Raw genomic sequence first — 19,845 nt, forward strand, 5'->3', positions numbered from 1 at the left:
GCTGAACAAAAAAAGCATTTGAGGCTGATTGTTCTGTTGAAAGCTGGAATTCATGTGTCTTGCTACTAATGATTGGGAGAAGAGCCATTGTTTTATACAACACAGGGAAACATTTCCACTCACTGACTACTGATAGTGATGTTGAATCCATTGGCACTCTTGTCATATTTTTAAGATAATAAACTCTTTAAAGTTATTTGATTTGCTCAGTCACAGATCCTGTTATGAGCAAGTTAACCAGGACCAGAACCCTGGTCTCTTAAGAATTCCAGACCATCATGTTGCCTCCAGAATTTGCAAAACTCACAAAAGCCAAACTCATCTGACTTTTTGCTAAGGGTAGAATCACTGTGTCTTTATGAAAAGGTCTTCGGTGTTGGAACCAAACTTGTTGTCACCGGTGAGTATCAGAAGAATACAGCACTTTTGAATTAATGGAGGGAAGACATGAAATGATTCTACTGGAATAACAGTAAGAATGTCAGGAGAAAAGAGGGTGAGGGGAGTTTAATGTGCTTGTCTTAGGAGAGATTTTAATACAAATTCCCAGTTAATTTATATGAAGCCAACATTGTACGAATACTATAGTAGGATTTGTCTTTGTTGACATGTGAACTTCTATGAAATGCTCTTATATAATGATATTATTTAAGTCTTTGACAGTGGGACAAATTTTATTATTACATATAAGTCAGAGATAGACTCAGTGGACTGGACACATTCCTTGTTCTAGTGGTTAAAACTTTGGGAAAGAGACAGAGGATTGCAGTTAGGTCCACCTGGATCTCTGTTTCCCTCATAGTTCAGTGAAGTTTGGCAATCATTTTGGCATCAGCTTCCTAATTCATAATAAGGGATGACAGTATGAAACCAGAAGGTATGTGACAATTGAATGAGATAATGAGAAGAAAGTTCTTGGCACATTATCCAACACATAACAGGTATCCTGTAAATTTTCTTCCAATTCAAATGTAAAGTGAGTATCATCTCCACTTGGAGAGATGTTTTGATCCAATAACATTTACTATTCTTCAGAGGATTCAAGTATAGTTCTAAATGCTGCAATGGAAGGTTCCTTTAACATTCACTCACAGGAAAAAAAATGAATCTGGAATTTATTTTCTTTAGAAAAATTTTAGCATTTATTAATAAAAATAACACTAAAATGTGTTTAAGAATTTCTGTTTAAATCATACTATACATGTTTGAATTTTAATCATGTATCTCCACTGAACATGTATCTTATATCAACATTTATTTTTCCCACAATTTTAGCCAGTAAGATTACTCTGATATATATGGATATATCAGAAAAAAATTTAAATTGATACACAAAGTGCACTATATGTAAAATCAATGAAACCATGGGAAGCTTGTCACAAATCTAAAATGTATATTAACTTTGAAATAGCTATTACAACTTAGTTGATGAAAGAAAAAAATAGACCAAAGTTAAGAAACATCTCACATATAGTTTTGAAATATAACTTCAATAGTTAATTAAGTTGTTATTTGATAAACTTATATGGAATACATATCACTGCATTTTAAAATACAAATTAGGCAATGTTATTAGGTAAATGAACATACAAAATTAATTGGATAGGCTTACTGATTTTTAAAATAGAATGTGATGGCCATTCTATTCATTATTCAAATAAAATAGGATGGCTGCCATTTTATGTATAGTAAAAAAATGTTTGGCTGTGAAAATACTCTTAATACAGATATTTAAAAGTAATGCTTTAAAAGAACATGTTATCATAAGAATTCAGACAATAGGTACTAACTGTACATAATCAAGTACACTACTTAATGCTTAGTCAACTATTATTGAGAAAGTTATGGAAGTTAAAGATTCACTTTATTGTTGTAGCATGAAATTTAAACTATAAAGGAAAGAGGCAAGAGGTAATAATGGTGGGGAATTGTCCATAAATGTTTTCCAATCATCATTTGAGTTCAATTTCTTCATTTTAATGAATCAGAAGATTCCCTATGAAGAACTAAAAGTCTCTTAGATGAAAATTAGAGTTCTTAACCCATTGACTTTGACTAAAATTATACAAATATAATCCACAATTGAAAATTTAGTCTTAACTTTTATAGCATGAATTTTAAAACACAAATAATGTAGACAGTTGGATAATTATATAGTCTCTTACTCTTTGTGTTAAAAGCAAACTGAGTGAAATTTAAAAAGCACACTAAGAACCAATTGTATTTATAACACATCCAGGAATATAAACATCTTATGCTTCTTGATTTTGTTTAAGAGTAAGGAGTTTTGCTACACAGTCAGAAATCATCAAGAACTTTTGATCCTTTCTTCTCAAAAGTGAAATTCAATTCTTCTTTTCCTAAGAAATTGCCTGTGGAATTATTATACTATATTAACTTAAAACTAGACCAAGGGGAGTATTGGCAAAGTATTTAAATTTCAAGTGAAAATCAATTTGAATCATTTCATCATTTACAATAAGTCATTATATTAAAAATAAACTTAAAACCAGTTAACATTTCAGACACACATGACATGCCATTTTAAACAAAGTATGCTTTCTTGAGTGTTTTGATATTATATCTGTGAGACACTCTTGAATCATTACTTTTAACCTTACACCAATAATATATGCAATTATTCAGCAGATTAAGAGGAAGAGAATAATGGAAAACCAGAAACCAAATATCAGATATAAGTTTGATACAAACTTTTAGACAGAACCTAAGAGTCAAATTTAGGTGTAATGAGATGTAAAGATCCTCTCCTTAAACCAGTTTATTCCTATCAAAACAAGTATGAAAATACAGTAGTGATGCTTGCACTTCAAAAAAAATTATAATAATAAAATCTGTTTTGGAAAACATTTTCAACAGCAAACGTTTTGATAAGCACATTAATTGATGAGATCAGCACAATAGAATTTTACAATATAATCAATGTAAACATTTACTAGGAGTTTTAAAAATGTTGTGATTTTGTGTCAAAATTCAAAACACTGTGGAATTTGGAAGTACAGGGTTAAACACTGCCCAATCCAAAGGCCTGGAGTAGGTCACATATGAATGTGAGATGTTGTAAAATATCAGACATTAATTGGAAAAGGAAAAATCTTCAGAACTGGGCAAGGGATCTACATTTGAAGCTAAGAGATGAACTGATATACTGTAAGTATTCAAGAAATGCATGCCCAGTGAAATAAGTGACAGTGTATTATTACAAACTTAAAATTAATTCTACCTCCTGACACTTATTCATATGAGAAATAAGATAAGTAGGGTGCATTCAAGAGTCAGCTAAATGAAAACTGGCTTGCACAGAATCACAGAGCATGAGACTATGAAATACTTGGTCAGAGAGCAGAAGTGAAAAGGGATGGGCAAGGGAAGCACTTGAAAAGCACTTGAGAAGGGGAAGGGACCACAGAGCCTCATTTACAGAGGTCACTAAAGTGGCCTGGTTGTCTTCCCCTCCTCTGAATTATACCTTGACAAAATGCTCCATTATCAGAAAACCAAAGAGATAGAAAAAAAAATAAGTGGCATTATGAACATAGAAAGCCTTGTTAGAAGTCACATCCTCCTCAGTATGTTGAGAAAGAAGAAAGATCAAGTTTTCATCCAGGCTCTGACATTTCATAGCTGTGACTTTTGACAAGCTACCTAACTTCTTTGCACATCTGTAAAGTAAGGACAATAATTAATACTTTGCAACCTCCGTGAGATGAAAGACCATGATGGTCACAAATTCAATGGCAACTTGTCCCCCTACTGATATGTGCTAACAAGCAAGATTTTTGTTGCTCCAATTATTCTTTTAAATTGATATTCCTCTACAGATAAAAGGTTTGATGCAGACACTTCCCCGAAGCCCACGATTTTTCTTCCTTCACTTACTGAAATAAAACTTCATAAGGCTGGGACACATCTTTGTCTTCTCGAGAACTTTTTCCCTGATGTTATTACGGTATTTTGGAAAGAGAAGTATGGTGATAGGATTCTGGAATCCCAGCAGGGAGATACCATGAAGACTAAAGACACTTACATGAAGATGAGCTGGCTAACTGTGACTGAAGAATCAATGGATAAAGAGCGCAAGTGTGTTGTCAAACATGAGAAAAATAGAGGGGGAGTTGATCAAGAGATTCTGTTTCCTGCAATAAAGAAAGGTATGTGCACATGAATGTAAAGATAAATTTCTAGAAAAAATATTTTGAAATGGAATTATCCATCCTTTCAATCAAGTATTAAGAAAAACAAGTATGTCTTTCTTAAAAATCGTATTTCATAGTAACATAAATTCCCTATTATTTTCCTTATTGAAGCAAAATGATATAGACATGTGAAAACATGGAAAAAATGCCTTAAGCTTTTTAATTCTCTATTTCAATATTTAAAATACTGAAACAACAAGATGTGTTTTTAGAATTTTATGTGGATGAAATAAATAACATACATGAAAGGATCTAGCAAAATGTTAACTGCTGAAAAGTATCTTCCATTTTGGATGATTTTATTTGATTTAGAAATCAGAACAATTATGGTCTTTCAGACTTCAGTCTTGCCATGCACAAAGTTTAATCTACAAAGAAGGAGTGCTCAGTTAATAAAATGGTGCTCAGATAAGAGTCAGAACATAGTTCAAAAGCAAAAATAAGAAAGAAACTTGACCACTGAAGTATTAAGGTGGCCTTCAGTTGTTCTGATTTTCATTTTACATATCACTGTTAGACAATGTTTACTGACTTATGCTTGAATAAGGCTAACATGTATGAAAACACTCTACTTCTCTGTGGTGCAAATGCTTCTTGCCATTGGTAAATGCAGCTATATACATGTTTCCTGTTCTGCTAGCATACACCAGGCCTGCAAATGGAATGTGATGAATAGTCTAGGATTAGTGCCCCTGGTAGGACTTGCTGCAGCCAACAGAGAATCCTCTTTCCCTATCACTCAGGGCCATGCATGACTCAGGCATGAGGTCCCAAAGGAATCCTTTGGATGCAGTGAGAGACATATCCACACAGCTGGGCAGAGCCCTGACTGTGAAGAAGCCTAGCAGTGGTCCAGAGACTCAACAGGTAACACAGTCCTGAGTGTTAAACCACAGTTGAAATGCCCCAGTGGGCATGGGAAGCAATCTTTTTCTAATTTTACCACTGGCCAGAAAATTTTACCAGTGAAGAACACGAACATAGTAAAAGTGGTGAAGACCTTTTCCATGTTCCACCCAGTTTTTCCAAGTAAGGCTTCAGCCTCTGGGGACCCTTACTTTCTCCCATGACCAATGAGGTCTGAACATTTGCCTGATTTTCCCTGGAGGTATGATGAAGATCAAATGAAAAAAAAAGGTAGATCCTAGATTCATCTATTTATATATTTATTGCTCTTATTCATAGCCTTTCCTAAAACAAACTAAAGCAAGATTACAAAGATATCATCAATTTTCTATTTCCCTTGCTGAGAAACAGAGGGAAGACACATAAGTAACACACAAGGTTAATTTAACCACTACGTTTATATGCCCAATTAGGCTCATATTTTTGTATCGATTAGGGAAAAATAAAAATAATAGCAAGTTCCATGGTGATGAATATCACGCAGGAGAGAGGTCCCAGTTTAATAATGATTTACAAGGCACTAATTTTAAAACAAATTACTCTCGTGGGTTCTTGTCACTACAGTGCTAAAGAGGGAGCTTCTTCTGTCCATGACATTCTACAATGCTTTCCATTGGTGATTATTAAAAATGTTTTTTTTTATAAAAATAACACATGGAAGCACAAATGAGTGAAATAATTATTTTTAAGGTAAATAAAATTAATCGGTTCCAATTTGCGACCAACATTGATTTAGACAATTTAGAAAACACAGATTTTCTATTAGGGACTCTGCTGTATTCTTTCTGCCTCAATCAGTTCCAATTAGTTCATGGTGATTGTGACTGTCATTATCTTTTAGTGAATAAAGTCACTTAAGAAAAATAATGTACTTTCAAGTTCTAAAAGTCAGTTCTTGAAAATATTTCAAATCTAAACATGACAATACTTACATTATATTTTGGAACTTACTCCCCAAATCCTTTACCACAACTCCATCTTTTAAAATACAAACAGAATACTCAGTGTTCAGTGAAATGCTGTAGTGCAAGTGTATTCATATGAACAAGAATGCATCTAAAGAAAAAGAATAAAACAAAACAGCCATTTTGACTGTTTTTGTTTTATCATTTTTTAAAAAATGTAATCTTTTTTACATGTTTGCTTTTTAAAAATGCTATAAATATATACATATATATGCACACAATTATATACATAAATAAGGATATATATATATATATATATATATATATAATATATATAAGTGTGTGTGTGTGTGTGTGTGTGTGTGTGTGTGTCTCTGTGTATCATCTCTGAGTTTAGGCAGAGAGGTAGAAAAGTGACTTGGCCTACCTTCCTAGTCCCTGAAATTTTGTGGAAATGCTGAGCTCCTAAAACAGGAAAAGTTCTTTGGCTAAGAATAATTAAGATGCTATAGGATAAGATTTTCCTTTGGTTCACAATTGTGGAATAATTTGTCCACTAAATATTTTGTTTATATTTGTATGAATTATTTTTAAAATCTACTTTGCTCATGTACATGAAACATTTAACCCAAGAGCTTGATATAGCCATGGTCATTTAACAGGTATTAGATTGTATCAATATTGATTTCTTCATGCCCACAAACATCACAAGTCTAGAAAATGATGCACATGAACCAGGGACACTGGGGATAGACAAGATTTGGAAGGTATATCTGCTGTCTTCTGTTCAGATTAGAAATTTCTTCAAATCAGACTCCTTTGAATGTGTATAATTCTGTTGTCAACATAGATTGGATGGATTTTTGGGGGGCTCAACATTTCATGTCTGCAGTGTGTGCTGGATCCTGTAAAACAGCCAATATTCTGCTTTTTATTCCATTGAACTTGTATTTGCGGATCACTTGCTTTGAGTAATTTCCTGGGCAAGAATCTGTGAATACAGAGGAGAAACACATAGTCCTGGATGTGCATTCAGATTGTGATAAAAGGAAAAAGACTGTAACATTTGTGAAGCTCACTTTTTGAAAACAACAAAATAGTTTTGATTTAAAAATGTACATGTGTGTATACGCATATATGTGTGTACACATATCTATACACACAAACGTAGACACATATATTCTAGAAACTTCATCATCTTTATGTGCAGAATCATGATGTATGAGTACTACTAACTGAATTAGAAACCACTTATTTTTTAAACAGTGGGGCTCCCATTTTTAATGTGTATCACTCCTGTCTCTGTGGACAAATTGAATACGTTAAGTATCAGATAATAAGGGTGAATAATTGACTGCTATTTGCTCTCATTGCTTTTAGTTGTGCCCACAATGAAACCAACAGAAGCCAACTTGAAAAATGAAAATGGTAAGTTTCAGAGTGTGTTTGCATTCATCTCATGCCATATCATTTTTCCACTATTAATTATCTTAACTTTTGAAATTCCTTCATCTAAGATAGAAAAATCAGAATGTCTGGTTGTTCCACAATAAACTAAGTGGCATTTTAAGGTATACCTCATTTCCTCACATCACACTAATACAGTAAACTACCTATCTTGTTATGAGATTGGTAAATTAGAGGATACAAAGATATGCTCTGAAGTATTTCAACAAAGGGAATTCATTAATTTATTTGTATATTGTTTGTCTGGGTAACGTATGAGATCAAATTACTCAGTTTTGGTTTTTAATCATAGTAAATAAAATTCTCAAACTCAATCTCTTAGAAATATGACTTGCCTATTTTTCTCTCCCCAGAAAGAATGTACTGAAATGCTCTCAGTACCTGTCATTTAAAATAGGTGTATTTTCTAATCATACTAAACATATTTAGAGATTATAATATTTCTACTAATAACTCTTTCACAATCATTTGTATTATTTTTACAAAGTAATTTCCACATGTCCTCTTTTAGTTTCCCTCAAAATCCTTTGAATTTTGGCCCTGCCACACACTGGTAGGAATCTTGGAAAGATAAATGTACTCTTTACCTTTTATTTTCTCATTCATGTTATTGGAACTTTCATAATAAAACTCACTTAATTGTGAATGAGGACTTAAAACAAAATAATGGTTGTGAGGCATTAACTTGTGATCAATGAGTAGGAACCAATTTCATGAATGTTGTTCTCTCATGTCCACAAACACCACACTTCCAGAAAATCATGTGCACCAATCAATTATAATGGAGAAATGCATGATGTAGAAAGATTCAACTGCTTCTGGTATTTACATGAAAAATTTCTCTAAATCAGACTGTTTCCTTTCCATGTTAATTCTGGGAATGGATGGAATATTTTAGGGTTTAGCACTTTGTATCAGCCATGTGTGCTGGATCCTATAAAGCAGCCAATTTTCTGTTTATTTTTCCATTGAATGTGCATTTGAGTATCACCTACTTTGGAGCACACACTGGGTGAGGAGCTGTGAATACACAAGAAAACCAGACAGTCTTGGATATGATACACTCCAGTTGTGAAAAAAAAGTTATCTTCCAGGAAGATCAACATTCTTTTATGCAAAAACGTAGTATAAGAATGATTCCTATTGAATTGCATAAAGTGAACCTAATTACCTTTGGAATTATGGGGATCTCATTTTAAATGATTGTCTCTCTATTCTTGACAGACACATATGTATATGCAGAGTAAGTGTGTGTATACACATACTCATACACTTTTAAATAATAGAGGAATTTTTGACTAGTATTTGTTCTCTTTTCTTCTAGCTTTCACCACTATTAATCCCAGAGAAGCTGATCTGGAAGTTGAAAATGGTAGGTTTTAGTGTATGTTTACCTTTATCTCATGCTGTAGCATTTTCCCCTCCTGATCATCTTAACTTTTGAATTTCCTAGCTTAAGGAAAAGCCAGAATAGCTGGCTGTTGCAAAATAATCTGACATTTTAATTAACCCATCATTAATTAATGACTCCTAGAAGTCATAGTGATAAAAGCAACTCTTGTCTTGAGTTTTATTCAAAGAAATCGAGATGTGACTTTTCCTACCTTCTAACATAAGAAATAATTGAAGAAAAATATTCCCTCTGCTAAAGTGGCTGGTTAAAAAAAACAAATAGTTCATGTGCTGAGAATAATTAAAATACAAGAAGATTGTCTATTATATTCTTTATACTTAAATTTTTATTCATAATTTGGTCCATCCATAATTCAGTTTACTTAAATCACTTGTCCTATTGTTCTCAGAAGCAGAACACCTACAAAAATTTCCACTGAGTTATAAGTGTACCACTTATGGTAACTATGAAATAATTCTATTTTAAAGGTCCATTCTTTTGAGAGAAGTAATGGTTAATTTTAATAATGATTTCTGACCAATTTAAATGCATCCATGTTGATTATATTGAAATATTTTCCGAATTTATAACTTGATCTTAATGGCTTAAATACTTTTTTTTGGTATTTAAATGAAAAAATGCACACAAGGCATTTAACCTAGTGTCTGACACAGCAATGATCACTCATAAGGTACTACCTTTTATTAATATAGATTAATTCTCATGTATCTCTGTCAGTGTATATTACACACAAACATAAATCACACAAAGAGAGTAAAACATGGTGATGGATAATTGTTTAGTATATGTTTTCATTTTTTAACTCATTATGATGCTTCTTTGAAAGAGGAAAATGGTTTTAGTGTACTTTGACTTATGTTAGGTTACAGCTTTTTCTGCTCATGATCGTCTTTATTTTTGAGCTCCTTTCTTAGGGTAGAAAATTTAAATTGGCTGAAAGTTGCAGAATAGACTGAGTCCAATTTTAAATTAATCCATCATTTCTTTGTTTTTCATTTTTAATTAATTTTTTAAATTTATATGTAACAGCAGGATGAATTAGAATTCTTATTACACAAATAGACCACAATCTTTCATATCTCTGGTTTTATACAAAGTATATTTACACCAATTCATGTCTTTATACATGTACTTTGAATAATAATGTCCATCACATTTCATTATCATTTCTAACTCCATACCCCCTCCCTTCCTTTCCCACCCCTCTGCCCTATCTAGAGTTAATCCATTATTTCTTAGACCTTGTATTATCATAGCAAATAAATTGTTTTAGATAAGATGATGGTGAATTAGAAGATATAGTGGCATGCTCTGAATTATTTTTACAACCGGACTTCATTTATTTGTGTGTCTGTTTTTCCCTGTAGTGACAGGGGCAAGCATGATATCAACTTACTTCTAGATTCGTTTATTTATTTTTCGTCTTTTGCTAGCTGCTAGTAACATGAACTGTCACAGAGTCATTTTTATACAGAAGGCTAGAGATGGGGGTCTGCATGCACTTTTGTTCTTAATCCTCAGAAAACCTCTATGATGTGATTCAGCTAGTTTTCTCACATTTTCCAGAGGTGGGCAATGAGCTTAAATTAATGAAGTTTTTTGCCCATTCTACATGTCTATACCAGATGTTTCAATGCAGCCCAGCTGATAGAGTTCATACCGTTGCTCTGTTCCACATTCTTCTTCTAAAAGGAGACCTAAAGCAAGGAATTGCTAGACCAAGGCTCTCAGACCCTATGGCCATATGGTAGTGAGGGTAAGAATATGCGTTTAGAATACCACCAATCTCTAAGTAACCAGTTACATAATTATGGGTGAGTGATTTCCATTCTGCAAATAGTTCTGTGTTAATTTGCCAACTCACAATAATTATATTAAACTCAGAACTATTGGAGTGGCACAAGTCCAGGTGTGAAATGTCTAGAATAGGTTCTTTTTAGCAGGCTCTGGTTCTTTTTCAATACACATGTTCAAAAAACCCTGGTTATTGTTCTCCTGTTTCTTATTCCCCTGGGTCTCTGAACCTCAGCTGCCACCCCAGGCAAGGAGAAGCTGGAACTGCTCATCTAGTTTAGAACAGGGTATCATTTGCACATTTCTGGAGGGCCCTTTTCTGACCAATGGTGAGTTTTATTTAGTTCTGATTGTATGAACATAGAACCTGTAAAAATTGAAATTATACCAATAATGGTTTTGGTTTGGTGACTCACTACCATTGTATTAAAATAATAATTGAGATCTCATATTTCTTTCCAAACTTTGAAGGACATTGATGGCAATGATCCCAAAATATCACAGTTAAAATAAGAGATATGTGGAAAACACTTGTGAATGTGCAGGTACCATATATTCCTGTGAATTTGGATTAACCACTTTCTTCCATTTTCTCTAGTGCTTTAAAAAAAAATCTTACACAATCCATGTGGAAGACCACTAAATTTTCTTGGGTTGTACAGTTCCTACATATCCATTGTATTCACAACATGTAAAGCCCAGAGGCTTCCAAATAAATAAGTCTACTGGTATTTAAACTTAACCTGTTGGATGTTGACTGTACTTTCATATGCAGAATCACAGGGAAGATGACAGTGTATTCTATAAAATCATACTGCTGTGGTCATGACCTGGGCCTGACACTCAACATATACATGCATCAACTAAATTCCTCCTTTCTGTGTCTTCACTTTGTCTGCAAAATGAGAATAAAAATAAACTGTCTCTTGCCATCATGGAACCTTAATAAGTATTAAACAGCACTAAAGCTTTTTTTAGGGGGGGGGGAGAGAGAGAGAGAGAGAGAGAGAGAGAGAGAGAGAGAGAGGAGACAGAATTTTTTAATATTTATTTTTTAGTTTTCGGTGGACACAACATCTTTATTTTATTTTTATGTGGTGCTAAGGATTGAACCCATTGCCTGGCACATGCCAGGCGAGTGCCTTACTGCTTGAGCCACATCTCCAGCCCAACACTAAAGCTTTTAATGCAAAATTCCCAGCATACTGTTTGGCATTGTGTTAGCGGTTAGTGAATATTATCTATAAAGACATATTGAGGGTGAAGAAAATCCAAAAATCTAGTTTCACACATACTTTTGTCTTTCACTGGATTCAAAGAACATAGCCCTACTTTTTTTGCTTAAATATTTTTTTAGTTGTTGATTGACCTTCATTTCATTTATTTGTTTCTATGTGGTGCTGAGAATCAAATCCAGTGCCTCACACATGCTAGGCAAGCGCTCTACCACTGAGCCACAACTCTAACCCCTACTTTTAATATTAGGAAGCTCCTCAAGTGAATTCTGCAGAGGTTGTTAATGGACTTGACTTGCAAGCTGAGCCTTGCACTGGGTGGTTTGGGTGGGAGTGGTAGATGTTGACCTTTGGGGTTTGGTGGGGGTGGTGTCACTTCAGTGTAGGTCACCAAAAATAAATATCTGTGGCACCCTCCCCCACAAGGGGACCTTTCCTGTCAAATACGGGTGAAACTAATTGTCTGACTTCTCTTAGATGCACTGAAGTTGCAGTTCACATACACCTCTGCCTACTGGACCTACCTCCTCCTGCTGCTCAAGAGTGTGGTCTACTTGGCCATCATCACCTTCTGTCTGCTTAGAAGAACAGCTGCTGGTGGCAATGGGAAGAGCTCCTAACAGATGATGGCACAACACAGTCATCTTATCTTCATAGCTTATTGTCTTGAAAAGTGTCTGCTTAGGACCTGGTTGGACTTGTCACTGGGTTCAGGCTTCTTCAATTTTCACAAGTATTATTCTGTCATTGTTGCATAAAGGTTTTTCAAACCAGTGAGCAAACCAGTGAGCAAACTTCACATTCTAATAAGAAGCCCATGGTGACCTGTAACCTCAGTGTACCCAAAGTCTCCATTAGGCATTCCAGCCAGCCCAAATCATCAAAGCCTTGGTGGGGACAGCATGCAGTTTCTAGTCACAGTGTTTAGGTGTATACAGTGATGACAAAGAATGGGAGAGCACTGACTGAGATTGGGGGTCTCTGATGACTTCATGGTTGTTCCATGCTACTTCCTGAGAATGTTTCTTTGCAAGAGCACAGGATGTCTAGCTACTATGGTAATGGCCCTCCCAAAGAGACTCTGTGTAATAGTCTTATCAGATTTGACCTTGATCTCAGGCATAGAGGATCCCAGGGATAGAGGAATTATCATGGAAGACAACCACAATGTTTCACTATCTCTGCTACACCTAAGCCTTTCCCCTTAACATCAACTTTAAACCATGGCCCTACTTGAGTGCTACACAAAGCTCCTAACATTTCACATTGCAACTGTTGAAAAGCTACATAGATGTTTGTAATCCTGTAACTTTCTTGAGCATAAAAAATACTGCTTGCATAGTCTTTAACTGGATAATGTGACATACATAATTAAAGATTGCTGGCATAACTCTTCAGACAATGCTTCATCAGAGAGCAGCTCTCCATCTAAACCCAGATATCTTCATATCTGTGTGTGTGTCATTTTTCTAATCACCCATTGCCCCAGGCCAGTATCACAAATTTGGTTGTGCTGGTCACAGCACTTAGGGTTTTGTATCCTGAAACTACTAAAAGCCTTCCATTTTATACACTCAAAAACAGCCTTCTTTGCAACTTGGCTTATTTGCTTCTTTTTCATAATAGACACAATGAATATCAACAATTTATTTGGAATCATGTGTACTTTAAATTAATGAAACTGAATTGAATGTCGAAAGTGAGAAGCAGCATGACAACACCACTCTACTTTAGAAATAGTGGGGATCACTCACATACAGATCACTGTTCTTACTTCTCTACAGAGAAGATGAGTGAAATGAAGCAGGGACATAGCTTTTACCAGGAACCAGGCATTCCATGAACCTTCTATGAGCCCTTTAAGGTAGGAACAATTATGGTGTATAGTTTATAGATTGGAAAATATAAATTTTCCCTTATGATCATTATTTTTGAGGTGATAATTTAAAGCCAGAGAGACCCAGAGTCTGTGTATGTACACATATGTAATTGACACAATATCATATATTTCTGTCTCCCATTTTTTGTCACCCATTTTTAATATAACAAAACAATACAATATCAAATGCATGCATCCCTTCTTTGGAGGATCTCACTCATCGGAGGATCCCTTACTAAAGGCATCCTCCAATGAGTGAGAGGACTTCCTTAAGGGTTTGAGTATATTTGTGTTTTCTCTTCTTATGTATATCATGCAACTGTTTTGTCACTAATTTCTAAATTGTTTTCTTCTTTGAGTAAAACTGTGATCTACTCTGAAATTAACATAATTTCTCCCTTTGTTATAGATGGAATAGAATTTCTGCTTCCCTTTTAAGTGTACATTTGCAACTGCTTCTTTTGGGAAGTAGGCTTTGAGCCTTAGATGCTCCCTCTGCATATAGATAATGTTTTGACTTCCCAGCTCCATATATATATATATATATATATATATATATATATATATGTATATATACATATATATATATACATATATATATATATATACATATATATATACATATATATATACATACATATATATATATACATATATATATATGCATACATACATATAAATACACACACACACACATGTATGTATGTGAATGCATATATATTCGTGTTTCACCTTCGTACATAAAGTTAGTATACAACGTACATTATTCTGCACTCCTTTTTATTTATAAATCTGAAATCTCTTTTGATATCAGTGCATAGGGATGTTTAGAGAGCCACAGGTATTTGCCTTAAAATATTAAATCTCATCTGTTCCCTCTGATAGTCTCTTGGTTGTTTCAATATATTCTCATAGTAAATAAACAGTTTATGTCCATCTGCACATATGTACACTGGTAATTTTGATAGGAAATGCCAACCTGCCCTCCATGGAGAGCCCCACATGGCTCTACTATCCTCATCCATATGAATTTATGAGTGTGATGCAAAACATCAGGATTTTGCTAATCTGACAGGTGAAAACTAGGATCTTGTAGTTTTAATTGCTTTTCTCGTTCTTGTTATGATTGAAGATTAACATCTTTTTTATATGTTTATGATCTATTTATATCTCTTTGCAACATTTGCTCTGGTCCTTTGACAATTGTTTGCTGTTAATAATAATAGTAAGATTTATGACTCTAGTTTGCTGAGTCTCTCTGCATTTCTATAAGACATGATACAAAATGTAGTATTTAATGTATGGAAGTTGGGTGAAAAATTAATTCATATTTTTCTATTTTCTTTGATGAATCATTTGAAAGTCAGAAACTTCTATAAATTTGAATTAAAACGACTTTATATTTAATATTGGAAATGTTTTGCTCATCTACAATCAGCTTCTGTGAGATGCATTATTTGAAAAACAAGCAGAGATTCCCATTTGGAAACAAAATAAGATCAGTCAGACTCAAAAAATATTAGATTTACTTTAGATCTACTCCGTGATGTTCCTGCACTGAGCACACCTCTTTTGGCCACATTCTGTCCCTCTGTTTAAAGATATGGAACCCTCCCTGCTCTGGGATAGAAGAAATGAAGGCAAGAATCTTTGAGATCACTGAGAGTTTGGTGGGGCTGACATCCCTGGCTGGGAACTAGGCATCCCCTCCTATGGTTTCAACCCTGAGCCCCTCCCCTCCCCCAGTGCACTTGGGCAGCATTGAACATGAACAGTGCAGAGAGGGAGAGCTGTGGTTATGGGGGACAAGAGTTGCGGGGGGGACTGTTGTGGCTGATGGTATTTTATTTTCTCAGACTTCTTTTGTTTTTGTGCTCTGTCAAATGTGGTTGATTCTTGGAAAAGGCTCAGAGTCAAACCGGCCCCTACTGGTTAGGGCAGTTCAGGGGTGGCTGGGGTGTTAGAACAGAAGGTGAGGGCAGTTAAACCACAACCAACTTTGCTCACTTTCAAAAAGCCACAGCTAGTGGAAGGGAGCATCCACCTTTATACTGGTAAGGCATGGATGGGACCTGCACTCCCTGCTGTGGTATGCTGGGTTCTCTGGATTGGATATGAAAAGTTTGTTATCCTTTGTGGGAGGGGGTTGGGAATCTGATGTTCAGCGTTATTCAGATACCACACCACTCCTCTGATACTGTTCTGGTTTTTTTCTTTGTTTTTTGCTTTTGCTTTTATGGTGCTGGGTTCCAGACAGGGCTTGAGCATACTATCTGTGCTAGGTATCCCTGAGCTACATCCTGCCCCTCATGACACTGTTCTGATGGGAAGAGCAAAGGACACATGAAGCCCCAAGATAATACCAAATGTCTGGTTTTTCTCAGGTATTTAATTTAAGGATTCTGGTACCTTTGGGTTAATTTTCTTAGTTTACACGTGTGAGGAAAACCCATGTCATTGAAGCACAGGTCTGCCTAAATGTGGACAACAGCAATGTGCTTTAGGAGCAGAAAGACATCCAATGAATCAGAGTAGTCTCTCTTCAGAGAAAAATGACTTCATATTCAGCCTAAGTGATGCTTTACATATGACATTCACATCACATAAATCAGTCACTGGAGTCAGCAAGAAGAAGAAAGCAGACTAATGTTAGCATAAAATAAAAATGTCTCACCCCTCTCCTGCCCATCCATGCTGCAGAGTTCGTGCTCAAGCCCTGGACTCAATCTGTCCAGTCCCAGGGGTAGTATAGACTTTCCCAGTCTGCCTTCATGGCACATTCTAATCATATACTCATTCTTCTTTTTCTGAACTCACTGTCATTCTTTCTATGAGGTTGAGCTACATTCTACAGGTTTCTCCCTGCATGTCTGAGTCTGAGTCATGCTCCTTCTTAGACAAAATTAGTAACCTGACATCTGGCTCATCTGTAGACTTGATGTGGATTCAACTCCCCTCCTGAGACATAAGCATTTTCCTTACTAAAGATGTGTTATTTCGACATACCAAGCATTCTTTCCATTAGGATCCAGCATGTGACATTCCTTCAATTATTAATTGACAGGTCAGACTCAGTCTCCCTGAACAGAGGAAGGATCATGATATGAACTGTTAGACAATGGAGCATGCTGGAACCTGCAAAGCCATCCTGCATGTGACGTAAGACCTCTGCTTCTATGGTAGCTTCATTTCCTTGTACTGACTCCCACCTTCCACACATCCAGTTGTGTTTGAGTAGTGTCATGTGCAGTCAACATCCCCAGAGTCTTTTAATAAGGTAGGATCAATCTTATCAGGTTTTCAGTTGATGTTTGCCCCAAAGTCAACTTACTGATGTAAGTGAAGGTGGTTCAGGCCATAATAAAAAAGTTTTTTTTTTAATCAGAATAAGATAATGGTGGCAGCAGCAACCTCAAAACTCTAAACTTTAGGCAGACCTTTTTGTATAAGAAGACATTTTCATCTTGGGCTCTGCCTCCCCACCATGTATGTACTCAATCTGCTTCACTTCTGAGTTTTCCAGGTTCCTGGCTTCTCCTCTTCTGCAGAGGACCTGCACTTGGTGGCCACAGGGTGGTGCTAGAGAAGGGGGCAGAAGGAGAGAGGGAGGGGCTCCTCTCAGCCCAACCCCTTCTGGTAAACAGTTGGGTTGTCAGGAAGCTCCTCTGTTACTTCTCCTTGCCTGTGACTCATTCAGGAGGATAAGCTATAAGTCACTTTTGGAGATATCACTACAATTTTGAGCAGGATTTGTTGGAAGGCCTTTCTTCTCCTCTTGTCATCTGGTCCTTTTCCTTGTAAGCCCCAGGAAAGAAGGCATGCTGTGGGTTCTGGCCCTACTTCTAGCCATCCTGCCTCCTGGTAAGTATGTGGCACAGATGCCCATGGGATGTTGTTTTCCCGTAAAGAGGCCATAACAAAAAATTCCATGACCTCTTTGCCATTAATTTTTATTATTGTTACCATTCCAGGAAGTCACACATGTTCCAGTTTGGAGAGAAGAATGATGTTAGTCACAAGTAAACCTGGATCACATGTGCCAATCACTTGTGATTTACATGAAACAAATAAATTCATCTTCTGGTACCAATTCAAGGAAGGCAAGGTCCCAAGATACCTTCTCTACTATAATTTTTTAAATTGCAAGGCTGTGGTGGACTCAGGAATCATTTCAGGGAAATATGATGCTTATAAAGGCCCAGATGGGAAATGTAAATTAGAAGTACGAAATGTGGACGAAAGTGACTCTGCTGTGTATTACTGTGCCTACTGGACTTGCATAGTGGTTCAGACCTGCCTTTATCTGTACTCAAAATGTTGCTTTGTCTGCTCCTGGTACACAGATAGGGATCAGCCCTCATCCCATTTCCTGCCCCTGACCTCACTGTACTCTGAACAAAGGGAAACCATGAGCCCAAAGCCTAAAAACCACTCTGTATCTATCCCACTCTCCTCTAAGAGTTATTTCCTGCCTACGACCAAACTCCCGTACTGCTATCTCTCATCCTTGGCCAAGCGTGTACACACACACAAACACAGAGGAATCTCCAGAAAGTTATTCAGTATTTAAAGAGAAGAAAAATTTTTTCTATCTGTAGACAACACAAAGTAGCATGAAAGACATTAGGCTACATGAAATAAAACAAGAATAGGGTTTATAACACAAGGTCCCACACTTAGCATCTGGATCTTCACACAGGGTTTCTATCAGTCTGCTGCTGCTCTTACCACCCCCTGCACGGCCACCCCAAGCAGCCTGAGGTCTGGGTCCACCAGAATGGTTTCCTCTGGGACAACAGCAGGGAGACCCAGTTTGGGGGAATTTGCAGTTAAATCATTCAACTCCATGTTTCTCTTTTACTGGAAACCATGAGGGTTTTGATAAGAGTCTCCCAAATCCTTGCTAAAGACCAAGAAGGCCCACTTTGGCTCCTCCTGGACTGCATGCTGCCCAAGAATGGTTCCCAAATATATATATAGTTGTGGTTGGATACAATGCCTTTATTTTTTAATTTATTTTTATGTGGTGTTGAGGATTGAATCTAGGGCCTCACGTGTGCTAGATGAGGGCTCTATTGCTGAGCCACAACCCCAGCCCCCCCCAAGTACTTTTGATTTGTGTGCCTAACTTACATGAATATACCCTAACCATCTGGAGGAGAGTATTATACCAGAAAGACTAGTGGAGAAAAGGAAAAAAATGTTCCAGAAGAGTGTGTGTGGCTGCAGGTTTGGTGCAGAATATATAAAGTACTTAATAAGGATGATAGAAACAATTGAGAGAAATAGTTGTGAATACTGACAACAAAATCTAAAACCTATTTTTATAACACTATTGGTTGCAATAAATTTTTATCCCCCAAAGAAATATTTTCTTATACTTGGAAATCTGAAAAATTGTGAAAAAAATAGAAAAAAAACAGAAAAATAAAACCTGCTATTTTCTCACCACCCCATTGCTCAACATCTACATTACATCTCTTTCTACTGATAATTTTGCTCTGCCAATGTTGGCACAGCTGTTAATATCTAACACCACATTTCAGCTTTATATCTATGGGAGGTGTAAATGATAGTGCCATAATATTCTTTTATCAAAAAATTCCATTAGGTTTATATTTGACCACCCAGTCACAAAATCAGGAAATTCCAAAGACTGCCTCTAGATACATGGGAAAGTGAACCTCAGTTCAGCACAAGCCTGGCTCTCTCAGATTAGGAGCTCTCCCAGATTAGGAGCTCCCCCAGATTAGGAGCTCAGGGACTGGGTCTGGTCTGAGAGCCCAAGAACCCATAGCTTCCTTTCAGAGCCAAGCCCCCTCCTTCCATATAAACTTCCATCTCCTTGTGGCCATAGGCCTGACTTACTACAAGATCCTGGGAGCAATTAGCAATCTTGAACCTGCGTTTTGCTTGGAGTCAGGGCTGTGTTTGTCTCTCCAAGCATGATTGCATGTGTTCCTTGACTTATTTTTCCCAACACCCTGTCTTGAACCTAAAGGCAAGACCAGTTCCGTGTCTTCAGAAAAAA

At 36.1% G+C, this 19,845-nt stretch overlaps 1 gene segment (V, D, J or C); it reads left to right on the forward strand.

The window, feature by feature from the left end:
• The first annotated feature begins 367 nt into the window (after positions 1 to 367).
• LOC308643438 (T cell receptor gamma constant 2-like) lies at positions 368 to 12,555 on the forward strand. The segment is given in 5 exons: positions 368 to 400; positions 3,840 to 4,169; positions 7,406 to 7,453; positions 8,817 to 8,864; positions 12,413 to 12,555.
• The last annotated feature ends 7,290 nt before the right edge of the window (positions 12,556 to 19,845 follow it).

Source organism: Spermophilus citellus (assembly GCF_964194105.1).
Source record: "Spermophilus citellus genome assembly, chromosome: 3".
In the NCBI taxonomy this organism is placed as follows: Eukaryota; Metazoa; Chordata; class Mammalia; order Rodentia; family Sciuridae; genus Spermophilus; species Spermophilus citellus.